The sequence below is a fragment of the Branchiostoma belcheri genome, unplaced genomic scaffold (genome assembly GCF_001625305.1).
Source record: "Branchiostoma belcheri isolate BF01 breed outbred unplaced genomic scaffold, Haploidv18h27 scaffold86, whole genome shotgun sequence".
In the NCBI taxonomy this organism is placed as follows: domain Eukaryota; kingdom Metazoa; phylum Chordata; class Leptocardii; order Amphioxiformes; family Branchiostomatidae; genus Branchiostoma; species Branchiostoma belcheri.
The window spans coordinates 823,443-835,925 of NW_017804531.1; the positions used below are offsets into that span (position 1 = coordinate 823,443).

Sequence of the window (12,483 nt, forward strand, 5' to 3'; positions counted from 1 at the left end):
CATCCACTGGCCTTGGTGGTACACTTCAAGTCGCCCGTCGGACTCGGAGTCTCCATCTTGTAGGCGCGGTGCGTCGGTTCTATTCAGACGACTCCGTGCTGTAAAGGTGAAGTTTGTTGGACTGTCGGGTGTCCCGGATATTTCCAAATGACCGAGGTTCAGTATGCCTACCCGTGCGTTAATCTGAATGTCGACACCAGGATCAATGATAAGAGAGGCGTTTGGGAGGATTGTTAGGTCTTTTGTTATTGTGTACGGACTGTTGGCTGTCGTGAGACGTAACGAGTCAAACAGGCGGCCACCCAACTGTGTTCCGCTGATGTTAGGTCGGTATTCGCTGTTTATAGGGGTTCCAGACGATGAGTTCAGGTACGGTACAAAGACAACAGTTGCGCCACTATTCCAGTCGTCATAATCGAAGATCTTGTTTGCTATAGCGGCTGCGTCTGTTGTTCCCCACCAGTTTAGCGTTGCCTGTAGTGTTGTCTCACCTAGACCTGTGTCCTGACCATTGCTGCAGATCTCAAGCCGAGATGATTCACTTTGAAATGCGTTTCTTGACACGTTCACTGATGCAGAAGATAAACTACAGAATTCGAGTGTGCAGAACTCGCTAAGTGGTTCAGAGATATATGCATGAGAGGGAGGATCGTATTCATTGTTGTCGAAAATGTTACCGACTATTTCTACTGGTGGTGAGGAGAGAGAGATACTAGTGGTGCTGTACAGTCCAATGCGTTTGCATGTGTTTCTGATGAATCTATTCGCCATGAGACGAATATTTTTCTCAAACCCATGGACGTGAATGACTGGCTTGCTTCCACACTTATTTAATTCAAATTCACAGTTCTCAACTGCAAGCTCTGCGTACGTACCACTGAGTTCGAGAATGGTCTCCGTGTTGTTTCGGTAAATGTCCTCTTTGATATGTATTCTGGGATAGATACTCTCATCGGAACCGTCCACAGTAATTTTGACTGAACCATTATTGTTGCTCACGAACTCGGAACCTAAAATATCGACTTGATCTACAAGCGGCACACTAAATCTATCATCGTAGCTGATTTCAAGGTCAAGTCCTCTACCACCATTACAGTCTGCCACACCATTGCTCATCACTGTAGTGGTCGATTCCGAGGAGAGGACGCTTGTGTAACGGATATGAACACCGTTAAGGCCATTGTGATCAAAATGGCAACCGTGACTTTCAAGGTTGGTGACTCTGTCAGACGAGATACTGAGTCCGTAGTGAGAATTGAAGTTGAACACGGAGTCATTGACGGCGACCCTCATCGGAACACCTGACAGCATCAGACCTGCACCGCTGTTCTCGATGAATGTGCTTGTGTTGATGGAAAGAATGCGCTGTGCTGTGGGCACCCGTAACGTGCATTCCTGCAGGAAAATTTCTTGCAAAAGTTGTTGAAGAAACTATGATATTTTGCGAAGGGTTATTAAGTAAAAGTCCGATTCCACTGTTATCAGAGATCTCGCAGTTCGATATTTGGAACGGAGTGGTTGGATTGTTGATGTGGATGGCTGCCTGACCGCTGTACTTGATAGTGACGTTGTGTAGTTCGGGAGAAACTGCCGTGATGTTGACGGCAGCGTTTGTGTTTGTCGAACCCCCATGGAGAACGTCGACATTTTGTATCACTGAGTACATGGACGGATCCGTTGTGACGAAATTCAGCCCCTTCCAGTGGACACCTCCCCTGTTCCTAAGACCCTCGCACACTACACCCAGGTCATTTCGGTTGCGCCCAGTTTCTGTTTGAAAGATATGCGGATAGACCCCGTGATTGATATACTATATATAATAGACTTTCCCTACCCAATACCTTCGATACAAATATTTTTCTTGCAATCGATTCCGCTGTTTGTACAACAATGTGGGATATGACTAATGATGATGTGGGGTGAGGTAATCTCCACACAACATTTGTCACAGATATGACATTGACATCTTTTGTCAAAAGGGTTTACATCTCCGAGGCCGGAATTTGTTTAGTTTATTGAGGGTTGATTTCCAGCTGAGATGTAATTGAAGAACGCTCTGTTTGAAATAAAAACAACAACAACGCGATCGAAGCGAGTATTTTTTGCCGTCTTTGACAACTGGGGTTAATGATGCCCCAAGAAACGTTAGATTTTAGCGTGCCGGAATGCAAACATGTAGATGAGTTACAAACAAAAGACACCACCATGAGCTATCTACCATAAAAAACAAGAGCTGGATAATTTAAGTGGGCTGCGCAAACACAGATAAATCTAGGTGGTGTAGTTCTTTGGTGTTTCCTATTCTATGTGTTTTGACCATTTCGCCCGACACACGTGTACATTTCTAAAATATACTTTCTTTTGATCAAATGACCCACGCATGTGCCGGCATGGAGGCAATTTGGGAATATGAATATTCATAAGATGCGAAGAAGTGCGGGTTCACATGATTGGGTACCAACGTTTTGAACAGTTTGAGTAGTAAGGGATGCAGATGAAACATCACCGGTCTCAAAACAAATAATTCATGCATATGTAATTAACTATTGTTCAAGATTATCATTTTATAAAAAAGTATTCTTGCAAAAAAACATGCAATAAGGACTGCCTTGGGCCTTATGGAGAAAAACTAGAAGACTTACCTGGTATTGACCATTCTCTGAATTACAGATTTGAGTGGTGCGAGGTCACCGATTCAAAAGTATGATTGACTGAGTGAATAAGTGAGTGAGGAAGTGAGTATCAAATTGTTTCGACAGAAGTACTGAAAGAACCTAGCCAGTACGATTTGCTTTTTAAAACTTTAAATGCGATCAACTCGTAGGAAACTCACGGCACTGAGGAGGTTGGTCCAGGCTGTCATGTCCGCACTCGTAGATATTGTCCTCATTGCCGCGACACTGTAGGTTGGACACAGCCATCCGCCCTGTGCCAAACCGGTACCTGCTGTCTACTCGTCCGTTCTCAAACCCCAGTTGTCTACAGACCACCTGTGTAGAAACATGTATTACATTACAATGATCTTGAACTAAGGTGTTCCTTTTTGCAAGTTTTGCGGCGTTGTTTCCTAAACATTCTGAGTGCATTCCCAATAGTCGAGCCCGTTTTGGTTCTCTATCGAAAGCGATGATAATGTTCATAATACTATTTGAAATGCACTCAGAATTGTTTGAAATGCACTTCAGATAGCACGGAATACAGCACGCGAATGTTTAATTCCAACGACATGTGCGTAGAAGATTGTGTATAAGTTACGGCTTCTTTCTTAAGTCAAAGCAGAACTGGCTAAGGTATTAGTGACTACAAACAGACGCTACTCTATTCATTTCTCAATTCAATAAGAGATAAAGATATTTCTAAACGTGTCTTTTACTTACAATTGCTTCTGAATTCCTCAACCAACGAGGGCAGATAGAACCCCACGTCCCATCCCGTCTGACCTGGACACGTCCTTCAAACACGTTAGGACCCAGCAACCGGATGTCGTGGTCACGTGTCACGTTGCTTGCTTGATCACGTGTCACGTTACTCTTCAGGTCAAAGACGATTCTATCTTCAGAGTCGCCTATCTGTTTACACAGAGAGAATGCGTACTCGATTTACAGAAGTAGAGTTCCAAGATTTGATTTCAAACATTCTCTAAATTGTGTTAACAAACCTTGTGACTGACGAAGTATACATGCGTTTGTCATTCATTCATTTATTTCGAAACCTTTTAGCCCTGCTGGGCTAGTCTTCCAAGGCTCAAACACATTTAAAATTGTACATCATTACATACATGTAGCACGGGAAAAGTACAGTAAACACATTTAAAAAGACATACTTACATCACAACATCAACAATAAACACACAAATCAACACTAACAATTTCTGGAACTCGTAACCGGTATATCGCATGGTCACCAAATTTTCAGAGGATGATGTACTAGTAAAACTAAATCATATCAATGACTTTGATGTCAATATGCGTATGACGTCGTTATTACGTAATTTATATGATTTTAGTGACTGAAACCGTCCAGATAGGTTATTCTCATAAAACTTAATGGTATACAACACAAGTCTAATAAAAAGTGTCTATGATAGAATATTAAGGTCTACTAAAACAGTGACGTTATCCACCATGTTGGATCGTCAATCTTCAATTTTCTAAAATGCTTTTTTTTTCAGATAAAGCCTGCAAGTACAATGGAAATAGACATAAGAGGTTCAATTGAACCTTTTATGTAAAAAGAAATCGAAGTAGTGATGGAATTTTAAGGAAAATAACCGGGATATACCTGATCTCATGCTATGGTCCCCCATCTTGGATTTTGACCAATGGCGTCCTCAAATAAGCATAAATTATGCATGATTACTGATAAGAATTACGTTTATTTTAGGAACATTCACCAAGTTTGGTGGTGCTAGCGCAAGCCGTTCAGACGCTATCCGACATCAAAGATGGCGCTGGCACTTTTAGCCCCAGACCCCCCTCCCCCAAGCTAGATAGGGTTAAACCAACCAGGGTTAAACAACAATCCTACAATCTGATCGATCATGTTTACTGTAGTGACACCCATAGGTTAAATTACTCTGGGGTAGTTCATTGTACCATTTCTTATCTTTATGCCGTGTACTGTAGCAGAAAGGGGAAACGCCCTAAATCAACATCTACATTATGTGACCTTACGTATGTTTACTAACTTTCACGAATAGAGCTTAATATATATATATAACTGACCTCGGGGCTTTAAGTCGGAACCCTATTTACCAGTGGAGTAAGCATGGGCAATATTCAAATCCCTATTCATCATCACTAGTGACATTTATACTCCATATAGCTCCACACGCTGTAAAGCCACGTAGCCTCTCTGCAGACACAGAGAAAAATTATTCTTTAGAGAGACAACATGAAAGCCAGGGCTCGGAAGACGGGAGACAGTACTGACTGGAAGAAATACCGGTAAAATGAAACAAGATAAACAAGCTAGTAAAGCAGGCAAAAGCCAGCTATTGCCAACACAAGCTGCCTGTTAAGCCTGCTTCCCAGAACCCGGACGCCTGCCATTGAGTCTCGATACTCTTTGTGAAACAGTGATCACTTGACAGCACAATTATCCAAAAGTGCAAGGGGCCAAAAAACTTCCATAGAGCATTTTGCTTTGAAACACGCTACCTCAAAATGTTCGCACTCAATATGAAAACTGGCCTTATGGTTCCAATCAAATCGTTTAATACTGGATGCTATCCGGCACAAGTGGTGTAAGTTAAGCATTGCACCTCGTCTAAAAAACCCAAGTTGGCAAGGGAGCTCTACAGTAACAACAAGAATTCGGAGATCTCATATCTCCATAAAATATGAGTTTTCGTAAATGTTTTTATTTGTCTCATTGACAAAGTTGTAATTAGCATAATCTAGTGTGATTTATGGTTTTCTAAATTCCTGTCTACCTGCCTAAATGCTTAGGCCAGAACTGGCCCCTTGCTCCTCTTCATTTTTCCTGCCAGGCATCACGGTCCTTAGCCTTTCGTTCAGCGTACTTGAGGGACCACCCCATCGCGCTCTCATGGCGCTCTCATCGCGCTCTCATGGCGCTCTCATCGCGCTCTCATGGCTCTCTCATCGCGCTCTCATGGCTCTCTCATCGCGCTCTCATCGCGCTCTCATCGCGCTCTCATCGCGCTCTCATCGCGCTCTCATCGCGCTCTCATGGCGCTCTCATCGCGCTCTCATCGCGCTCTCATGGCTCTCTCATCGCGCTCTCATCGCGCTCTCATGGCTTTCTCATTGCACTCTCATGGCGCTCTCATGGCGCTCTCTCATCGCGCTCTCATGGCTCTCTCATGGCTCTTTCATCGCGCTCTCATCGCGCTCTCATCGCGCTCTCATGGCGCTCTCATCGCGCTCTCATGGCTCTCTCATCGCGCTCTCATGGCGCTCTCATCGCGCTCTCATCGCGCTCTCATCGCGCTCTCTTCGCGCTCTCATGGCGCACTCATCGCGCTCTCATGGCTCTATCATCGCGCTCTCATCGCGCTCTCATGACGACCTTGGCGCTCTCTCTGCGCTCTTGCCAATTTCAGGTCGCAGACAGAGCGCCGTGGGAGCGCCGTCTAAGTGGAATGGGGGTATAAGTGGAATGGAGGCCTAACCGTCGCTGAGGTGACGGCGCTCATGGCGGTCTCATCGGGCAGCGGCCTTGCCCTTGTCAAGAGTTTATCATATGACGTTAAAAATGTGTCTCTTGGTGTTAAATACTAGACAAAGGAGATAAGAAGTTGTTATGGACAGGCACATACTGTGAATAGTGCAAAAAGGTCTTACTGACAGGAAGCGCAGGGATAACTTTGAATCATCGGTTTTTATATAATTAGGCCACACCGACTAAAAATTATGGATGACAAAAAAAGGTCATGTCCACCACGGCTCTGACCTGGCTCTAGGCCTGGGTAGTCTATGGTAGTTAGCAACAATACGGAGCCGGCCACATAGGCTACCGAAGCTCCACGACTAAAAAACTCAGTACATACGTACATGTAGTGCAGATTCATGAATTCCGTAAAAAGCCAACACAGTGTCGTATTGTCGCTATGTACTGCCGCAAATTCACAATACTAGTACCAGCTTTGTATTCCTGTGGCTTAGTAGCATTTCTATTTTTGGCCAGAAATTTTTTTTATTCGCCCGCGCGCACTAGTTTGGGGGTCTTCAAAGGATGTCATCCATGACATTAAGTCGGTGAGGCCTTATGAACAGGTGTTAGTCGGTTGAGTGATCGCCTTGCAAAACATCCTGTCAGTAGTGAAAAAAACCCTTATTGACAGGAATAATCTGTCAAAAGAGAAATATTCTGATGAACAAGCACGGTCTCTGCTAAGTGGACTCGATAGCATGCGGTATGATTAAGATGAACCGGGCAACAGGCCGGGCAACCTAAGCAATGGTTAAACCTCAACAACATCTGGTCTGACAGACACCTGTCAGTGCACACAAAGCTCAGGGTTTACAACAGCCTAGTCCTCTTCATCTTGTTGTATGGAGCAGAAACATGGACACTGACTTCCTCACAAGAGAGGCACCTAGACGCCTTCAATACCAAATGTCTACGCAGGATCCTGGGGATCAAGTGGTATGATCATGTTCCCAACGCTACCCTTCGCCAGTCAACAAACCAGCCTCCAGTCTCCTAGAAAATTCGAGCTGCTCAACTGCGTCTCTTCGGGCACCTCGCCATAAGAACTTCACCACCCCTAGAAGCAGCCAAACTGTTGCTGCACCTGCAAACTAGACCCAACCCAGGGACAGGCCCAGACAGAAGTGGTTGGATGTAGTAACATCGGACCTTAGGGATGCAAGACACAACCTAACCACAGCCTGGGAAGCAGCGCAGAACAGAAGCGCCTGGAGGACTGTTTGCCGGGGCGCTACGCTTCTAGGAGCAAGCGGACCTGAGTGAATGAGTGAGTGAGTGAGGGCAACAGGCCAACTCGCGCGTTCCTGCCAAAAGCCCGGGCAAGCTCACTAAAGACTGCTGTAGTACTACCTAAAACAAATCACATTCGCGATGTAACGCGATGTAACCGTGATATATTATTAATTAAATGTAAAAACTAGTAAGATTTATACAAGTTTAGAAATTTCACCGCCAGGTGAACGAAACATCGACACTACGAAAGTGCACAGCAACGTGCATGAATCTGTGCGGATTCAGCATCCCGCTCTCGCCTGTTAGCCTATCATAAATTCCTACATCACATATATTTAACACTCACAGCTATCAGCCGCCCCAGCACGGTCATGCCGACCCCCTCCGGGAACAACAGCCGAACCCCCGCCTCGATCGTCAGGGTCGCCGCCTCACCGACGATGATTTCATCGGTAACGTTGTACGGACTTCCCGACAGACTGATCGTGTGGTTCCAGTAATATGATCCACCGATGTCGTCAGAAACTGCACCGGACAATAATCCAAGTGAAAGCAGAGAGACCAGAAAAACGCGCCACCACAGAGGCCCCATGGTGACGACTGAGTTTACATGTAACTTTGCGAACCTGCGCAGGACTCCTGCGAGAATGTTTACATACTGTAGTTTTGTACTGAGTGCCAAAAGGCAAATTCATCACAATAAAAATGGGCAGGTTTGGCCTTGCTGTGCCCCTCTGGTGATTCATCCACTTTTGCGCCATAACGCCTTATCCTAAAAAAATCAGAAAAACTAATAGCAACTCTTAACTTTTGCATTCTACACAACACAAAGCTAATATGCATAGCCGTGGTAGTAGTGATCATGATTGTACTAGTATTCAACATCATATTATTAAGACAACCTAAAACAATAACCCATCTGTAGGAACAGGAGAGATTGAAAAATTGAACTTGGAGCTAAATAAGCATATGTTAAAAATAGGAAAAAAATGTGGTAGTTCAGGAATTCAAAACAGAATAAATTTTCAACGAGTTTTACAATGACTAACCAAGTGCATGTATAGTATAAGATAGAGGGAAAAGCCAGTGACTCGATATAGGGCCAAGAGTGCAATATGTGGGGTAAGCTTGACGGTGTATACATGCCATCGATATCACATTAGAACGTTGACAATATATTTTATCGCCTGATATTCTCTCTCCTATATTCTCTCACTCTATCCCATAGCTTACTCAGCTGTTGGGGCAGCATGATTGGTGACGTTTTAGTCTTTTTTAGGACAAAAAAATCCACTAATGACCGCCTGGTACCTGGACGCTGTACTCCCCTCTGATGATTTTGGAACAGTCCCAACAAGGAAGAAAATTCCGCATGTTTGTTCCTGTCAGTATTTGCTAAACGTAGCACTTCTGAAGGAAATATGGCGACTCATTTGTAACAGTCCCAATAAGGAACAAAATTCCACAGGCAAAGTCTTGCCACTCGGTAAACAGTTGTTGAGCGCAGTAACAAGTACTGTTGTGACTTAGGCCCCCATTCCACTTAGTGGCGCTCTTGACCAGAGAGCCGTTAGAGCGCCAAACTTCACGAAAAACGTGCTTAAGTGTAATCTCTACGGCGACCTGTCTGCGCTCTCTGTGCGCTCCCATGGCGACCTTGGCGCTCTGGCCAATTTCAGGTCGCGGAACTCTAGAGAGCGCGGTGAGAGCGCCGCCTAAGTGGAATGGGGGTATGCACGCATACAAGTCAAAAGTAAATCTTGACATGCAATTACCAATCATTAACCCAAAAGTTATCTAACTGCTTGAAACGCTACAGCGGTGTGGTAAACTATCTAGTGTGATTTAAAGCTGTTGGTATATGGATATCTTATGCCTTTTTGCCGGCTTTTACGACCTGTAAAGGGTACGTCAATATTTGTCGCTCTGGTGGCACAGAATCCTTTCCCAGCAGATCTCTACTTGATAAGAACTAGGGACCCTCATTTAAACATCATTAACAGGGGCTGTATATCTTAATTCTCCTGAATACAAGTACGGGATTAGTATACGTGTTTGGCAGGTAAATTGAAAAGACTGCCAGCATCTTATCGCGTAGTCTTCATTTACATAGTTATTGATTATCGGCTGTTTGTTTACAATTGTGATTGTTTGATATTTCGCACAATGCGTTACGTGTAGCAACGCTGTCTTTTACAAGCTTTCAGTGCTTTGAAGCTTCTGAGCAACTGTTATGGTTCATGGGGCTGAGAAAAGTTGGCACCCCACTTAGGTCAAGTGACAGGTAAAAGGTGAGAGTGGGGTGAAGGCCACGTGAAACAAATGAACAATAAAAAGTCCAAGTACTCATGAAACAAAGTTGAGATGGCTTCAGGTAGTATAGTGGCGACGGTTAAGGGTTGGTTATATGGTGGCAATAAATCAAAACATAAATACAGTCATGCAACTTTGCTATACATGTATTAGTATTTACAGAAGACTTAAAACAACGATACAAACAGTTATTAAAACAAATTTATTATCATATGTGTGACTAAGGTAGAGATGGCAGATTACAACAGACTAAGAGAAAAACCTTCATCGACGTAAGAGAAAAAAACTCTTAACTTTATGACAAATCAGTATAGCAATGTTTGCATGGCGACTTTGCGATGGTCATTTAAAGCTATTTGCAGCATTAACTAAGTATATCACATAATGTAGTTATACAAAGACGACTGTGTACCCTTTGATTTCGTCCAAGACGCTGTGACTGTGACAATGGTGTCATTGTTATCATGAGAAACAGAGATACATTTGTATGGCTTAAAAGTCAATGGGGATAGAGAATTTGAGAAAGATCCACAGCTGGGGTTAGGATATGTTCTGCGGCCCCAATCCTCTCCCCCAGTCAAGCACAAATGGAACTTGCAGAAACTACATAAGATATACTATTTTTTTATTTACAATTCTACAATTTGCAAAAAGAAGAATTGGTCGTCCAAGCACAACTCTTAAGAAACTCATTGAGTCTGAAACTGGTCTGCAAGGATCGGATCTTCTGTCCGCAATGACTGACAGACTGTACTGGAGACAGAACTTCTCCAGCTGCAGCTCATAGAGGAAGAATGAAGAAGAAGAAGAAGTAGGACTTAATCTAATACAAACCGTTTAGTATCAACAACCTAAGTTTGGGTAATGGTAAAAATGTTACAGTTTGTATGTATCTGGGTGTAAATCGGTTATCCCCTAAGTAGAATGTTACATAAGAGTTGTTTAGACATGTTGTGTACATCAAGAATAGAGCCTACCAAGTTCTGTAGATTGCTGAGTAGAGTGACTCTTTGCTGATTATATGCTGTCTATTTCAGAAAGAAATCATAGTGACCCTACTGATAATAAGGCGTTGACTAAGAAGGGGGGGGTGAGTTCGTCGTCGTTCTTAGTCAACCATTTACATGTATATCACACGATATTAGACTAGTCATCAGAATGGTTTTCTTCAGTATAGACTTGCCTGTTATAAGGACGAAGGTGGTTCTGTGAACGCGGCAGACTGTTCAACGTTTGGTATTGGCTGTGGCGGAGACTCTGATATCCGTCCGGGTTCTGCGCACGCTCAGGAACAGTCAAATGTTGGTACTGATTTTGGTGACGGCTCTTATACACATTCGAGTTTTGTCCTTGCTCAGGAGCATTCAATGTCTGATAGTGATCCGGCCGAAGGCTTTGGTAATTTCCAGATGGACGTGGGGATTCGTACTGAGAGCGATCATTGCGCACATCTTCATACTCTCCATCAGGATCAATGTCTTCCATATGGTTAAGGTTCTGGCCTTGTACGTGTGGATCAGGCGTTGGTTGACGGCAGCCGTTCTCTGTTTTACACCTATCTGTTCGGTATTCTTGCTTTGTGTGTCCATTGTCGGCATTTTGGTCGGCATTGTGCCGTCGGACTTCTTGGTGGTCTTGACGTGGAGTTAGGTACAGCCCATTGGCTTCAGATGATGAAGAAATATGGCAGTTGCCTTCAGAAAGACTCACGGGTTGCTGTGATGAGGCTTTTACCCAGGAAACCTTGTTGTCGTTTATCTCAATATAGACTTCGGTTTGTGAAGATGAGATAGCTGACAGTGGTCTTTGATCTTTTCGCAATGTTGTTTGACTTTCCATCACGTTTGGTAACTCCTCGTAGATGTGTTCGGACGCGGGGTTCTCAAATTCAACCCTTCCGTCGGAATTATTGGGGAAGGAGACACTGACAGGAGCCGAAGTGTTTTCGTCAGTGGCGTACTTGACTTTACCGTGTCCTGATCGAGTCATTTTCCTGTATAAAGGAATTTACATGTTAGGCATCTACAGAAAAAGATAGTTTGGACTAAACAATCTCTGCCAAGCACATCATCCGTAATGCATGTTATCAGAATGTCTAAACTACACGTGCGAGCTGACGGCATTGTTTGAAGGTCGGAGTAAGGTGGAGAAATATGGATACAGCAGCGGCGGATGAGCCTCACTCGTCGACTTCACTCGTCGACGTCACTAATGAAACGAAATGGTTATCATGAACAGGACATATTAACAAGAAAAACGTTTCTTACTTCTTTCTGTAACATACAGTAGTAACAACCCCTGCCACAACCCCGAACGCCAGACTCAGTACCACTGCCACCGCTATGATGGTAGTCGAGACAGTGCGGGTGGTTTGTCCAGCTGAAATATTTCCTCCCATTGTGGTTCCTGGAGTGGAGCAAAGACGCCATTTGTTAACATTAAAAATAAGACTATCATAGTTTACTCAAAAACCGCTGACTTAAAATAAACTGTGTGAGAACATGCGGGCATTTAACACAATCATGTAAGATATGACAGGTAGCATACAACACGCAGTCTTGACAAGTTCTTTCGTTCCGCCTATGCATCAACGCAAGAACTTGTTAAGGCTAATAATTTTAACGGTAATATGGTAATTTGATTTTGCCCACCGGATCCGGTGTGGCGAGATGGCTGTGTAGAGCTTGTTCCTGGCCGAGTAGACTTTAAATTCGCTCTCTCTGTCGGTAATTCAGTCGTACTTTTAGTTTGTGGCGGCCT

At 43.9% G+C, this 12,483-nt stretch overlaps 1 long non-coding RNA gene across 1 annotated transcript; it reads right to left on the reverse strand.

The window, feature by feature from the left end:
* Positions 1-1,004: 1,004 nt before the first annotated feature.
* Positions 1,005-3,494, reverse strand: LOC109487196. Its single transcript, XR_002141239.1, has 3 exons — positions 3,378-3,494; positions 2,834-2,990; positions 1,005-1,770 (listed from the first exon to the last, which is right to left on the reverse strand). It is a non-coding gene; the product is annotated as an uncharacterized LOC109487196 (long non-coding RNA).
* Between the last annotated feature and the right edge of the window lie 8,989 nt (positions 3,495-12,483).